Here is an 11,643-nt window from a genome sequence, read left to right as displayed (position 1 = left end):
AAAATGGATGGATGTTTGTAGCCAAAGTTGGTGTTTTTGGTCAAAGTTGGTAGAAAATGGATGTTTGTAGCCAAAGTTGGTGTTTTTGGTCAAAGTTGGTAGAAACTAGATGTTTGTAGCCAAAGTTGATGTTTTTGGTCAAAGTTGGTAGAAAATGGATGTTTGTAGCCGAAGTTGGTGTTTTTGGTCAAAGTTGGTAGAAACTAGAAGTTTGTAGCCAAAGTTGGTGTTTTTGGTCAAAGTTAGTAGAAAATGGATGTTTGTAGCCGAAGTTGGTGTTTTTGGTCAAAGTTGGTAGAAACTAGATGTTTGTAGCCAAAGTTGGTGTTTTTGGTCAAAGTTGGTAGAAACTAGAAGTTTGTAGCCGAAGTTGGTGTTTTTGGTCAAAGTTGGTAGAAACTAGATGTTTGTAGCCAAAGTTGGTGTTTTTGGTCAAAGTTGGTAGAAAATGGATGTTTGTAGCCAAAGTTGGTGTTTTTGGTCAAAGTTGGTAGAAAATGGATGTTTGTAGCCAAAGTTGGTGTTTTTGGTCAAAGTTGGTAGAAAATAGATGTTTGTAGCCAAAGTTGGTGTTTTTGGTCAAAGTTGGTAGAAACTAGATGTTTGTAGCCAAAGTTGGTGTTTTTGGTCAAAGTTAGTAGAAAATGGATGTTTGTAGCCAAAGTTGGTGTTTTTGGTCAAAGTTGGTAGAAACTAGATGTTTGTAGCCAAAGTTGGTGTTTTTGTTTAAAGTTGGTAGAAACTAGATGTTTGTAGAGAAAGTTGGTGTTTTTGGTCAAAGTTGGTAGAAACTAGATGTTTGTAGCCAAAGTTGGTGTTTTTGGTCAAAGTTAGTAGAAAATGGATGTTTGTAGCCAAAGTTGGTGTTTTTGGTCAAAGTTGGTAGAAACTAGATGTTTGTAGCCAAAACTAGTGTTTTTGGTCAAAGTTGGTAGAAAATGGATGTTTGTAGCCAAAGTTGGTGTTTTTGGTCAAAGTTAGTAGAAAATGGATGTTTGTAGCCAAAGTTGGTGTTTTTGGTCAAAGTTGGTAGAAAATGGATGTATGTAGCCAAAGTTGGTGTTTTTGGTCAAAGTTGGTAGAAACTAGATGTTTGTAGCCAAAGTTGGTGTTTTTGGTCAAAGTTGGTAGAAAATGGATGTTTGTAGCCAAAGTTGGTGTTTTTGGTCAAAGTTGGTAGAAAATGGATGTTTGTAGCCAAAGTTGGTGTTTTTGGTCAAAGTTGGTAGAAACTAGATGTTTGTAGCCAAAGTTGGTGTTTTTGGTCAAAGTTGGTAGAAACTAGATGTTTGTAGCCAAAGTTGGTGTTTTTGGTCAAAGTTGGTAGAAATTAGATGTTTGTAGCCAAAGTTGGTGTTTTTGGTCAAAGTTGGTAGAAACTAGACGTTTGTAGCCAAGTTGGTGTTTTTGGTCAAAGTTGGTAGAAACAAGATGTTTGTAGCCAAAGTTGGTGTTTTTGGTCAAAGTTGGTAGAAAATGGATGTTTGTAGCCAAAGTTGGTGTTTTTGGTCAAAGTTGGTAGAAAATGGATGTTTGTAGCCAAAGTTGGTGTTTTTGGTCAAAGTTGGTAGAAACTAGATGTTTGTAGCCAAAGTTGGTGTTTTTGGTCAAAGTTGGTAAAAAACTAGATGTTTGTAGCCAAAGTTGGTGTTTTTGGTCAAAGTTGGTAGAAACTAGATGTTTGTAGCCAAAGTTGGTGTTTTTGGTCAAAGTTGGTAGAAACTAGATGTTTGTAGCCAAAGTTGGTGTTTTTGGTCAAAGTTGGTAGAAACTAGATGTTTGTAGCCAAAGTTGGTGTTTTTGGTCAAAGTTGGTAGAAAATGGATGTTTGTAGCCAAAGTTGGTGTTTTTGGTCAAAGTTGGTAGAAAATGGATGTTTGTAGCCAAAGTTGGTGTTTTTGGTCAAAGTTGGTAGAAACTAGATGTTTGTAGCCAAAGTTGGTGTTTTTGGTCAAAGTTGGTAAAAACTAGATGTTTGTAGCCAAAGTTGGTGTTTTTGGTCAAAGTTGGTAGAAACTAGATGTTTGTAGCCAAAGTTGGTGTTTTTGGTCAAAGTTGGTAGAAACTAGATGTTTGTAGCCAAAGTTGGTGTTTTTGGTCAAAGTTGGTAGAAAATGGATGTTTGTAGCCAAAGTTGGTGTTTTTAGTCAAAGTTGGTAGAAACTAGATGTTTGTAGCCAAAGTTGGTGTTTTTGGTCAAAGTTAGTAGAAAATGGATGTATGTAGCCAAAGTTGGTGTTTTTGGTCAAAGTTGGTAGAAACTAGATGTTTGTAGCCAAAGTTGGTGTTTTTGGTCAAAGTTGGTAGAAACTAGATGTTTGTAGCCAAAGTTGGTGTTTTTGGTCAAAGTTGGTAGAAACTAGATGTTTGTAGCCAAAGTTGGTGTTTTTGGTCAAAGTTGGTAGAAACTAGATGTTTGTAGCCAAAGTTGGTGTTTTTGGTCAAAGTTGGTAGAAACTAGATGTTTGTAGCCAAAGTTGGTGTTTTTGGTCAAAGTTGGTAGAAACTAGATGTTTGTAGCCAAAGTTGGTGTTTTTGGTCAAAGTTGGTAGAAACTAGATGTTTGTAGCCAAAGTTGGTGTTTTTGGTCAAAGTTGGTAGAAACTAGATGTTTGTAGCCAAAGTTGGTGTTTTTGGTCAAAGTTGGTAGAAACTAGATGTTTGTAGCCAAAGTTGGTGTTTTTGGTCAAAGTTGGTAGAAAATGGATGTTTGTAGGCAAAGTTGGTGTTTTTGGTCAAAGTTGGTAGAAACTAGATGTTTGTAGCCAAAGTTGGTGTTTTTGGTCAAAGTTGGTAGAAACAAGATGTTTGTAGCCAAAGTTGGTGTTTTTGGTCAAAGTTGGTAGAAACCAGATGTTTGTAGCCAAAGTTGGTGTTTTTGGTCAAAGTTAGTAGAAAATGGATGTTTGTAGCCAAAGTTGGTGGTTTTGGTCAAAGTTAGTAGAAAATGGATGTTTGTAGCCAAAGTTGGTGTTTTTGGTCAAAGTTGGTAGAAACTAGATGTTTGTAGCCAAAGTTGGTGTTTTTGGTCAAAGTTAGTAGAAAATGGATGTTTGTAGCCAAAGTTGGTGTTTTTGGTCAATGTTGGTAGAAACTAGATGTTTGTAGCCAAAGTTGGTGTTTTTGGTCAAAGTTGGTAGAAACTAGATGTTTGTAGCCCAAGTTGGTGTTTTTGGTCAAAGTTAGTAGAAACTAGATGTTTTGTAGCCAAAGTTGGTGTTTTTGGTCAAAGTTGGTAGAAACTAGATGTTTGTAGCCAAAGTTGGTGTTTTTGGTCAAAGTTAGTAGAAAATGGATGTTTGTAGCCAAAGTTGGTGTTTTTGGTCAAAGTTAGTAGAAAATGGATGTTTGTAGCCAAAGTTGGTGTTTTTGGTCAAAGTTGGTAGAAACTAGATGTTTGTAGCTAAAGTTGGTGTTTTTGGTTCAAGTTGGTGGAAAATGGATGTTTGTAGCCAAAGTTGGTGTTTTTGGTCAAAGTTGGTAGAAAATGGATGTTTGTAGCCAAAGTTGGTGTTTTTGGTCAAAGTTGGTAGAAACTAGATTTTTGAAGAAAAAGTTGGTGTTTTTGGTCAAAGTTGGTAGAAAATGGATGTCTGTAGCCAAAGTTGGTGTTTTTGGTCAAAGTTGGTAGAAACAAGATGTTTGTAGCCAAAGTTGGTGTTTTTGGTCAAAGTTGGTAGATACTAGATGTATGTAGCCAAAGTTTTTGTTTTTGGTCAAAGTTGGTAGAAACTAGATGTTTGTAGCCAAAGTTGGTGTTTTTGGTCAAAGTTGGTAGAAACTAGATGTTTGTAGCCAAAGTTGGTGTTTTTGGTCAAAGTTGGTAGAAACAAGATGTTTGTAGCCAAAGTTGGTGTTTTTGGTCAAAGTTGGTAGAAACTAGATGTTTTTAGCCAAAGTTGGTGTTTTTGGTCAAAGTTGGTAGAAACTAGATGTTTGTAGCCAAAGTTGGTGTTTTTGGTCAAAGTTGGTAGAAACAAGATGTTTGTAGCCAAAGTTGGTGTTTTTGGTCAAAGTTGGTAGAAACTAGATGTTTGAAGAAAAAGTTGGTGTTTTTGGTCAAAGTTGGTAGAAAATGGATGTCTGTAGCCAAAGTTGGTGTTTTTGGTCGAAGTTGGTAGAAACAAGATGTTTGTAGCCAAAGTTGGTGTTTTTGGTCAAAGTTGGTAGAAACTAGATGTTTGTAGCCAAAGTTGGTGTTTTTGGTCAAAGTTGGTAGATACTAGATGTATGTAGCCAAAGTTTTTTGTTTTTGGTCAAAGTTGGTAGAAACTAGATGTTTGTAGCCAAAGTTGGTGTTTTTGGTCAAAGTTGGTAGAAACAAGATGTTTGTAGCCAAAGTTGGTGTTTTTGGTCAAAGTTGGTAGAAACTAGATGTTTGTAGCCAAAGTTGGTGTTTTTGGTCAAAGTTGGTAGAAACTAGATGTTTGTAGCCAAAGTTGGTGTTTTTGGTCAAAGTTGGTAGAAACTAGATGTTTGTAGCCAAAGTTGGTGTTTTTGGTCAAAGTTGGTAGAAACTAGATGTTTGTAGCCAAAGTTGGTGTTTTTGGTCAAAGTTGGTAGAAAATGGATGTTTGTAGCCAAAGTTGGTGTTTTTGGTCAAAGTTGGTAGAAAATAGATGTTTGTAGCCGAAGTTGGTGTTGTTGGTCAAAGTTGGTAGAAACTAGATGTTTGTAGCCAAAGTTGGTGTTTTTGGTCAAAGTTGGTAGATACTATATGTATGTAGCCAAAGTTGGTGTTTTTGGTCAAAGTTGGTAGAAAATGGATGTTTGTAGCCAAAGTTGGTGTTTTTGGTCAAAGTTAGTAGAAAATGGATGTTTGTAGCCACAGTTGGTGTTTTTGGTCAAAGTTGGTAGAAACTAGATGTTTGTAGCCAAAGTTGGTGTTTTTGGTCAAAGTTAGTAGAAACTAGATGTTTGTAGCCAAAGTTGGTGTTTTTGGTCAAAGTTAGTAGCAAATGGATGTTTGTAGCCAAAGTTGGTGTTTTTGGTCAAAGTTGGTAGAAACAAGATGTTTGTAGCCAAAGTTGGTGTTTTTGGTCAAAGTTGGTAGAAACTAGATGTTTGTAGCCAAAGTTGGTGTTTTTGGTCAAAGTTGGTAGAAACTAGATGTTTGTAGCCAAAGTTGGTGTTTTTGGTCAAAGTTGGTAGAAACTAGATGTTTGTAGCCAAAGTTGGTGTTTTTGGTCAAAGTTGGTAGAAACTAGATGTTTGTAGCCAAAGTTGGTGTTTTTGGTCAAAGTTAGTAGAAAATGGATGTTTGTAGCCAAAGTTGGTGTTTTTGGTCAAAGTTGGTAGAAACTAGATGTTTGTAGCCGAAGTTGGTGTTGTTGGTCAAAGTTGGTAGAAACTAGATGTTTGTAGCCAAAGTTGGTGTTTTTGGTCAAAGTTGGTAGAAACTAGATGTATGTAGCCAAAGTTGGTGTTTTTGGTCAAAGTTGGTAGAAAATGGATGTATGTAGCCAAAGTTGGTGTTTTTGGTCAGAGTTAGTAGAAAATGGATGTTTGTAGCCACAGTTGGTGTTTTTGGTCAAAGTTGGTAGAAACTAGATGTTTGTAGCCAAAGTTGGTGTTTTTGGTCAAAGTTAGTAGAAACTAGATGTTTGTAGCCAAAGTTGGTGTTTTTGGTCAAAGTTAGTAGCAAATGGATGTTTTTAGCCAAAGTTGTTGTTTTTGGTCAAAGTTGGTAGAAACTAGATGTTTGTAGCCAAAGTTGGTGTTTTTGGTCAAAGTTGGTAGAAACTAGATGTTTTGTAGCCAAAGTTGGTGTTTTTGGTCAAAGTTAGTAAGTAGAAAATGGATGTTTGTAGCCAAAGTTGGTGTTTTTGGTCAAAGTTGGTAGAAACTAGATGTTTGTAGCCAAAGTTGGTGTTTTTTGTCAAAGTTGGTAGAAACTAGATGTTTGTAGCCAAAGTTGGTGTTTTTGGTCAAAGTTAGTAGAAAATGGATGTTTGTAGCCAAAGTTGGTGTTTTTGGTCAAAGTTGGTAGAAACTAGATGTTTGTAGCCGAAGTTGGTGTTGTTGGTCAAAGTTGGTAGAAACTAGATGTTTGTAGCCAAAGTTGGTGTTTTTGGTCAAAGTTGGTAGAAACTAGATGTATGTAGCCAAAGTTGGTGTTTTTAGTCAAAGTTGGTAGAAAATGGATGTATGTAGCCAAAGTTGGTGTTTTTGGTCAGAGTTAGTAGAAAATGGATGTTTGTAGCCACAGTTGGTGTTTTTGGTCAAAGTTGGTAGAAACTAGATGTTTGTAGCCAAAGTTGGTGTTTTTGGTCAAAGTTGGTAGAAACTAGATGTTTGTAGCCAAAGTTGGTGTTTTTGGTCAAAGTTAGTAGAAACTAGATGTTTTGTAGCCAAAGTTGTTGTTTTTGGTCAAAGTTGGTAGAAACTAGATGTTTGTAGCCAAAGTTGGTGTTTTTGGTCAAAGTTGGTAGAAACTAGATGTTTTGTAGCCAAAGTTGGTGTTTTTGGTCAAAGTTAGTAAGTAGAAAATGGATGTTTGTAGCCAAAGTTGGTGTTTTTGGTCAAAGTTGGTAGAAACTAGATGTTTGTAGCCAAAGTTGGTGTTTTTTGTCAAAGTTGGTAGAAACTAGATGTTTGTAGCCAAAGTTGGTGTTTTTGGTCAAAGTTAGTAGAAACTAGATGTTTTGTAGCCAAAGTTGGTGTTTTTGGTCAAAGTTGGTAGAAACTAGATGTTTGTAGCCAAAGTTGGTGTTTTTGGTCAAAGTTGGTAGAAACTAGATGTTTGTAGCTAATGTTGGTGTTTTTGGTCAAAGTTGGTAGAAAATGGATGTTTGTAGCCAAAGTTGGTGTTTTTGGTCAAAGTTGGTAGAAAATGGATGTTTGTAGCCAAAGTTGGTGTTTTTGGTCAATGTTGGTTGAAACTAGATGTTTGTAGCCAAAGTTGGTGTTTTTGGTCAAAGTTAGTAGAAAATGGATGTTTGTAGCCAAAGTTGGTGTTTTTGGTCAAAGTTGGTAGAAACTAGATGTTTGTAGTCAAAGTTGGTGTTTTTGGTCAAAGTTGGTAGAAACTAGATGTTTGTACCCAAAGTTGGTGTTTTTGGTCAAAGTTGGTAGAAACTAGATGTTTGTAGCTAATGTTGGTGTTTTTGGTCAAAGTTGGTAGAAAATGGATGTTTGTAGCCAAAGTTGGTGTTTTTGGTCAAAGTTGGTAGAAACTAGATGTTTGTAGCCAAAGTTGGTGTTTTTGGTCAAAGTTAGTAGAAACTAGATGTTTTGTAGCCAAAGTTGGTGTTTTTGGTCAAAGTTAGTAGAAACTAGATGTTTTGTAGCCAAAGTTGGTGTTTTTGGTCAAAGTTGGTAGAAACTAGATGTTTGTAGCCAAAGTTGGTGTTTTTGGTCAAAGTTGGTAGAAACTAGATGTTTGTAGCCAAAGTTGGTGTTTTTGGTCAAAGTTGGTAGAAAATGGATGTTTGTAGCCAAAGTTGGTGTTTTTGGTCAAAGTTGGTAGAAACTAGATGTTTGTAGCCAAAGTTGGTGTTTTTGGTCAAAGTTAGTAGAAAATGGATGTTTGTAGCCAAAGTTGGTGTTTTTGGTCAAAGTTGGTAGAAACTAGATGTTTGTAGCTAAAGTTGGTGTTTTTGGTTCAAGTTGGTAGAAAATGGATGTTTGTAGCCAAAGTTGGTGGTTTTGGTCAAAGTTAGTAGAAAATGGATGTTTGTAGCCAAAGTTGGTGTTTTTGGTCAAAGTTGGTAGAAACTAGATGTTTGTAGCCAAAGTTGGTGTTTTTGGTCAAAGTTAGTAGAAACTAGATGTTTGTAGCCAAAGTTGGTGTTTTTGGTCAAAGTTGGTAGAAACTAGATGTTTGTAGCCAAAGTTGGTGTTTTTGGTCAAAGTTGGTAGAAACTAGATGTTTGTAGCCAAAATTGGTGTTTTTGGTCAAAGTTAGTAGAAACTAGATGTTTTGTAGCCAAAGTTGGTGTTTTTGGTCAAAGTTGGTAGAAACTAGATGTTTGTAGCCAAAGTTGGTGTTTTTGGTCAAAGTTAGTAGAAAATGGATGTTTGTAGCCAAAGTTGGTGTTTTTGGTCAAAGTTAGTAGAAAATGGATGTTTGTAGCCAAAGTTGGTGTTTTTGGTCAAAGTTGGTAGAAACTAGATGTTTGTAGCTTAAGTTGGTGTTTTTGGTTCAAGTTGGTAGAAAAAGGATGTTTGTAGCCAAAGTTGGTGTTTTTGGTCAAAGTTAGTAGAAAATGGATGTTTGTAGCCAAAGTTGGTGTTTTTGGTCAAAGTTAGTAGAAACTAGATGTTTGTAGCCAAAGTTGGTGTTTTTGGTCAATGTTGGTTGAAACTAGATGTTTGTAGCCAAAGTTGGTGTTTTTGGTCAAAGTTAGTAGAAAATGGATGTTTGTAGCCAAAGTTGGTGTTTTTGGTCAAAGTTGGTAGAAACTAGATGTTTGTAGTCAAAGTTGGTGTTTTTGGTCAAAGTTGGTAGAAACTAGATGTTTGTAGCTAAAGTTGGTGTTTTTGGTCAAAGTTGGTAGCCAAAGTTTGTGTTTTTGGTCAAAGTTGGTAGAAACAAGATGTTTGTAGCCAAAGCTGGTGTTTTTGGTCAAAGTTGGTAGAAACTAGATGTTTGTAGCCAAAGTTGGTGTTTTTGGTCAAAGTTAGTAGAAAATGGATGTTTGTAGCTAAAGTTGGTGTTTTTGGTCAAAGTTGGTAGAAACTAGATGTTTGTAGCCAAAGTTGGTGTTTTTGGTCAAAGTTGGTAGAAACAAGATGTTTGTAGCCAAAGCTGGTGTTTTTGGTCAAAGTTGGTAGAAACTAGATGTTTGTAGCCAAAGTTGGTGTTTTTGGTCAAAGTTGGTAGAAACTAGATGTTTGTAGCCAAAGTTGGTGTTTTTGGTCAAAGTTAGTAGAAAATGGATGTTTGTAGCCAAAGTTGGTGTTTTTGGTCAAAGTTGGTAGAAACTAGATGTTTGTAGCCAAAGTTGGTGTTTTTGGTCAAAGTTGGTAGCCAAAGTTGGTGTTTTTGGTCAAAGTTGGTAGAAACAAGATGTTTGTAGCCAAAGCTGGTGTTTTTGGTCAAAGTTGGTAGAAACTAGATGATTGTAGCCAAAGTTGGTGTTTTTGGTCAAAGTTGGTAGAAACTAGATGTTTGTAGCCAAAGTTGGTGTTTTTGGTCAAAGTTAGTAGAAAATGGATGTTTGTAGCCAAAGTTGGTGTTTTTGGTCAAAGTTGGTAGAATATAGATGTTTGTAGCCAAAGTTGGTGTTTTTGGTCAAAGTTGGTAGAAAATGGACGTTTGTAGCCAAAGTTGGTGTTTTTGGTCAAAGTTGGTAGAAACTAGATGTTTGTAGCCAAAGTTGGTGTTTTTGGTCAAAGTTGGTAGAAACAAGATGTTTGTAGCCAAAATTGGTGTTTTTGGTCAAAGTTGGTAGAAACTAGATGTTTGTAGCCAAAGTTGGTGTTTTTGGTCAAAGTTGGTAGAAACTAGATGTTTGTAGCCAAAGTTGGTGTTTTTGGTCAAAGTTGGTAGAAACTAGATGTTTGTAGCCAAAGTTGGTGTTTTTGGTCAAAGTTGGTAGAAACTAGATGTTTGTAGCCAAAGTTGGTGTTTTTGGTCAAAGTTGGTAGAAACTAGATGTTTGTAGCCAAAGTTGGTGTTTTTGGTCAAAGTTGGTAGAAACTAGATGTTTGTAGCTGTTGCGAACGCGACATATTATCATAAAACGAGCATGCAAGAACTTTAAGAAATCATAAGAAAGGTAGGACGGTCATGACGCGATACGTATAAACAAAAACAAACCAGAACGCGTTCAGACCTTAAGCGTTAAGCGAGAATCGAAACATAATACGGTCACAGCGCGACGCGCGAAAACATAAACAATCAGCGCGCGTTCAAATCTTAAGCGTTAGATCGTACGTTCAGGCGATCATGTTCGGGCACCAGATATCGCAAATTGATAATGCATTATGGGTGCTGTTGTCATGAATGCGAAATCGCATCTTAAAACGGTCATGGCGCGCTACGCATAAGCGTAAACAAATTCGGAAGTATGTCAGGATAAACATATGTATTTCGATCCTTAAGCGTAAATTAATCATGCTCGCGCGCAACGAAGAAATCATAACAATCAGTATAAAACACAAAGGAAGCATTACGAACGCTATGATCAACGCTATGCGATCAAACTCAAATGCTATCGTATGGAAATGATTTCATCTCGTTTTAATCCCTTCATCTCACTTTTACTTTTAAAACCCAGAATCCGTAAGTTAGTATATAAGCCCGAAGAAATTACGAATAAAACACTCTTGCAATCTAAACCTCAAACGGGCGAGTTCCAAACTCATTTCCGTCTTAGGTTCTGGCCAACTGGATACCCACGAAGATCCACAGCTAGAAACTTGCTCTGGTTAACCCAGAGGAAAAGGCTAGTTGTCTGATCCAAGTTGATCCAAGAAGCCATCTCCCTGCAGAGCAGTTCCGCGTCGTATAAGTCCGCCTCGCCTAAGAAGTGCGACAGTTTCGCGACGCGAAAAGAAGCTGGCGTAAGAGCTTCAAATTGACTAGTCTTCGCATAGTCAATTCTATACGGCGGACCCCGTAGTCCGATTTGTTCCCGTGGAAGCAACAAATGGTGGCTCCAGAGAGGAGTGTGCAAAACCTTGCGCTAAATTGCACCCTGTAAGAACGTACTCGAAAAGTAAGGTGTGCTGCCGCCATAAGAGCAGTGTAACGCGTAAGTGCGCAAGTGCAGTGGTATTCGTTCGTGTCGTGCTCCGTTTCCTGATGTGTATTCCACGTTTTATCGAAGAAGCAGTGGCCCAAAACGTCGAGGACCTTCTCGATCCAGAACTAGTATTCAACGACGAAGGTTGGGATCCTATTATCGAAGAAATTCCCGAACCCGATCAGCAGTAGGACGAAGACGGCTGGGACGAAGGAGCTTGGGAACGCCATCGAAACAACGAAGTGGTCCCTGAGCCCGTGCAGCCGAGAGTCGAAGACGTTTGGGACGACGAGAACCCTGTTCTCGACTATCCGGAACCACAATCGGACGAAGAAGACTCGGAAGAGGGGTTTTACCAACGGTTGCCGTTCGTACCAGATTACGACAACACAGAAGAACTTATAGATGCCACAATATCGGTAATTATTGACGCACTTAACCAGGGAGTAAGAATCTCGGACGATATCCTCGACGAGTTTGAGGACATCGTAAATAGGTTTTGCAGATTCGAGATTCTGCCGGGGGACGCGTACGGGAGGATTTCAGACCTCCAGTACGACGTGCTAATTTCCTTTCCCGCTGAATAATAAAAAAAAAATGTATATTCACCTCACATAACACGCAGACTATGAGTTGCGTTTTAAAGGTTTACGAAAGAAATTTGTAATTTAGTAAACAAGAGACAAATTGATGGTGCACATTGAAAGGAGTTTTCAATTATTTAGATAAACACTACAGTTGATCTTCTACTATCGCGAAAAGGTGGGCAATATACGGGCCAAGGTGTCAAGTTCAGACTCACCATCTCTCGTGATTTTATCATTCACCATCAAACAAAGATTCTAGTCGGTGCATATTTGGAAGGTCCGATCCGGAAAACGATCCGATAACAGAAAGTGGGTAAAACCATCTTTATTATAAGCACGGCAAGGAAATCATTGATTCGTCCAAA

The 11,643-nt window shown here is 37.6% G+C and overlaps 1 long non-coding RNA gene across 1 annotated transcript; it reads left to right on the top strand.

Annotated features, from left to right (window-relative positions):
- Positions 1 to 1,617: 1,617 nt before the first annotated feature.
- On the top strand, positions 1,618 to 9,657 carry LOC125773991 (uncharacterized). The gene is made up of 3 exons (XR_007420518.1): positions 1,618 to 3,506; positions 4,243 to 5,789; positions 6,928 to 9,657. It is a non-coding gene; the product is annotated as an uncharacterized LOC125773991 (long non-coding RNA).
- Positions 9,658 to 11,643: the final 1,986 nt, after the last annotated feature.

Source organism: Anopheles funestus, assembly GCF_943734845.2.
Source record: "Anopheles funestus chromosome X unlocalized genomic scaffold, idAnoFuneDA-416_04 X_unloc_7, whole genome shotgun sequence".
In the NCBI taxonomy this organism is placed as follows: domain Eukaryota; kingdom Metazoa; phylum Arthropoda; class Insecta; order Diptera; family Culicidae; genus Anopheles; species Anopheles funestus.
This window is presented reverse-complemented; position numbering and strand designations above follow the sequence as displayed.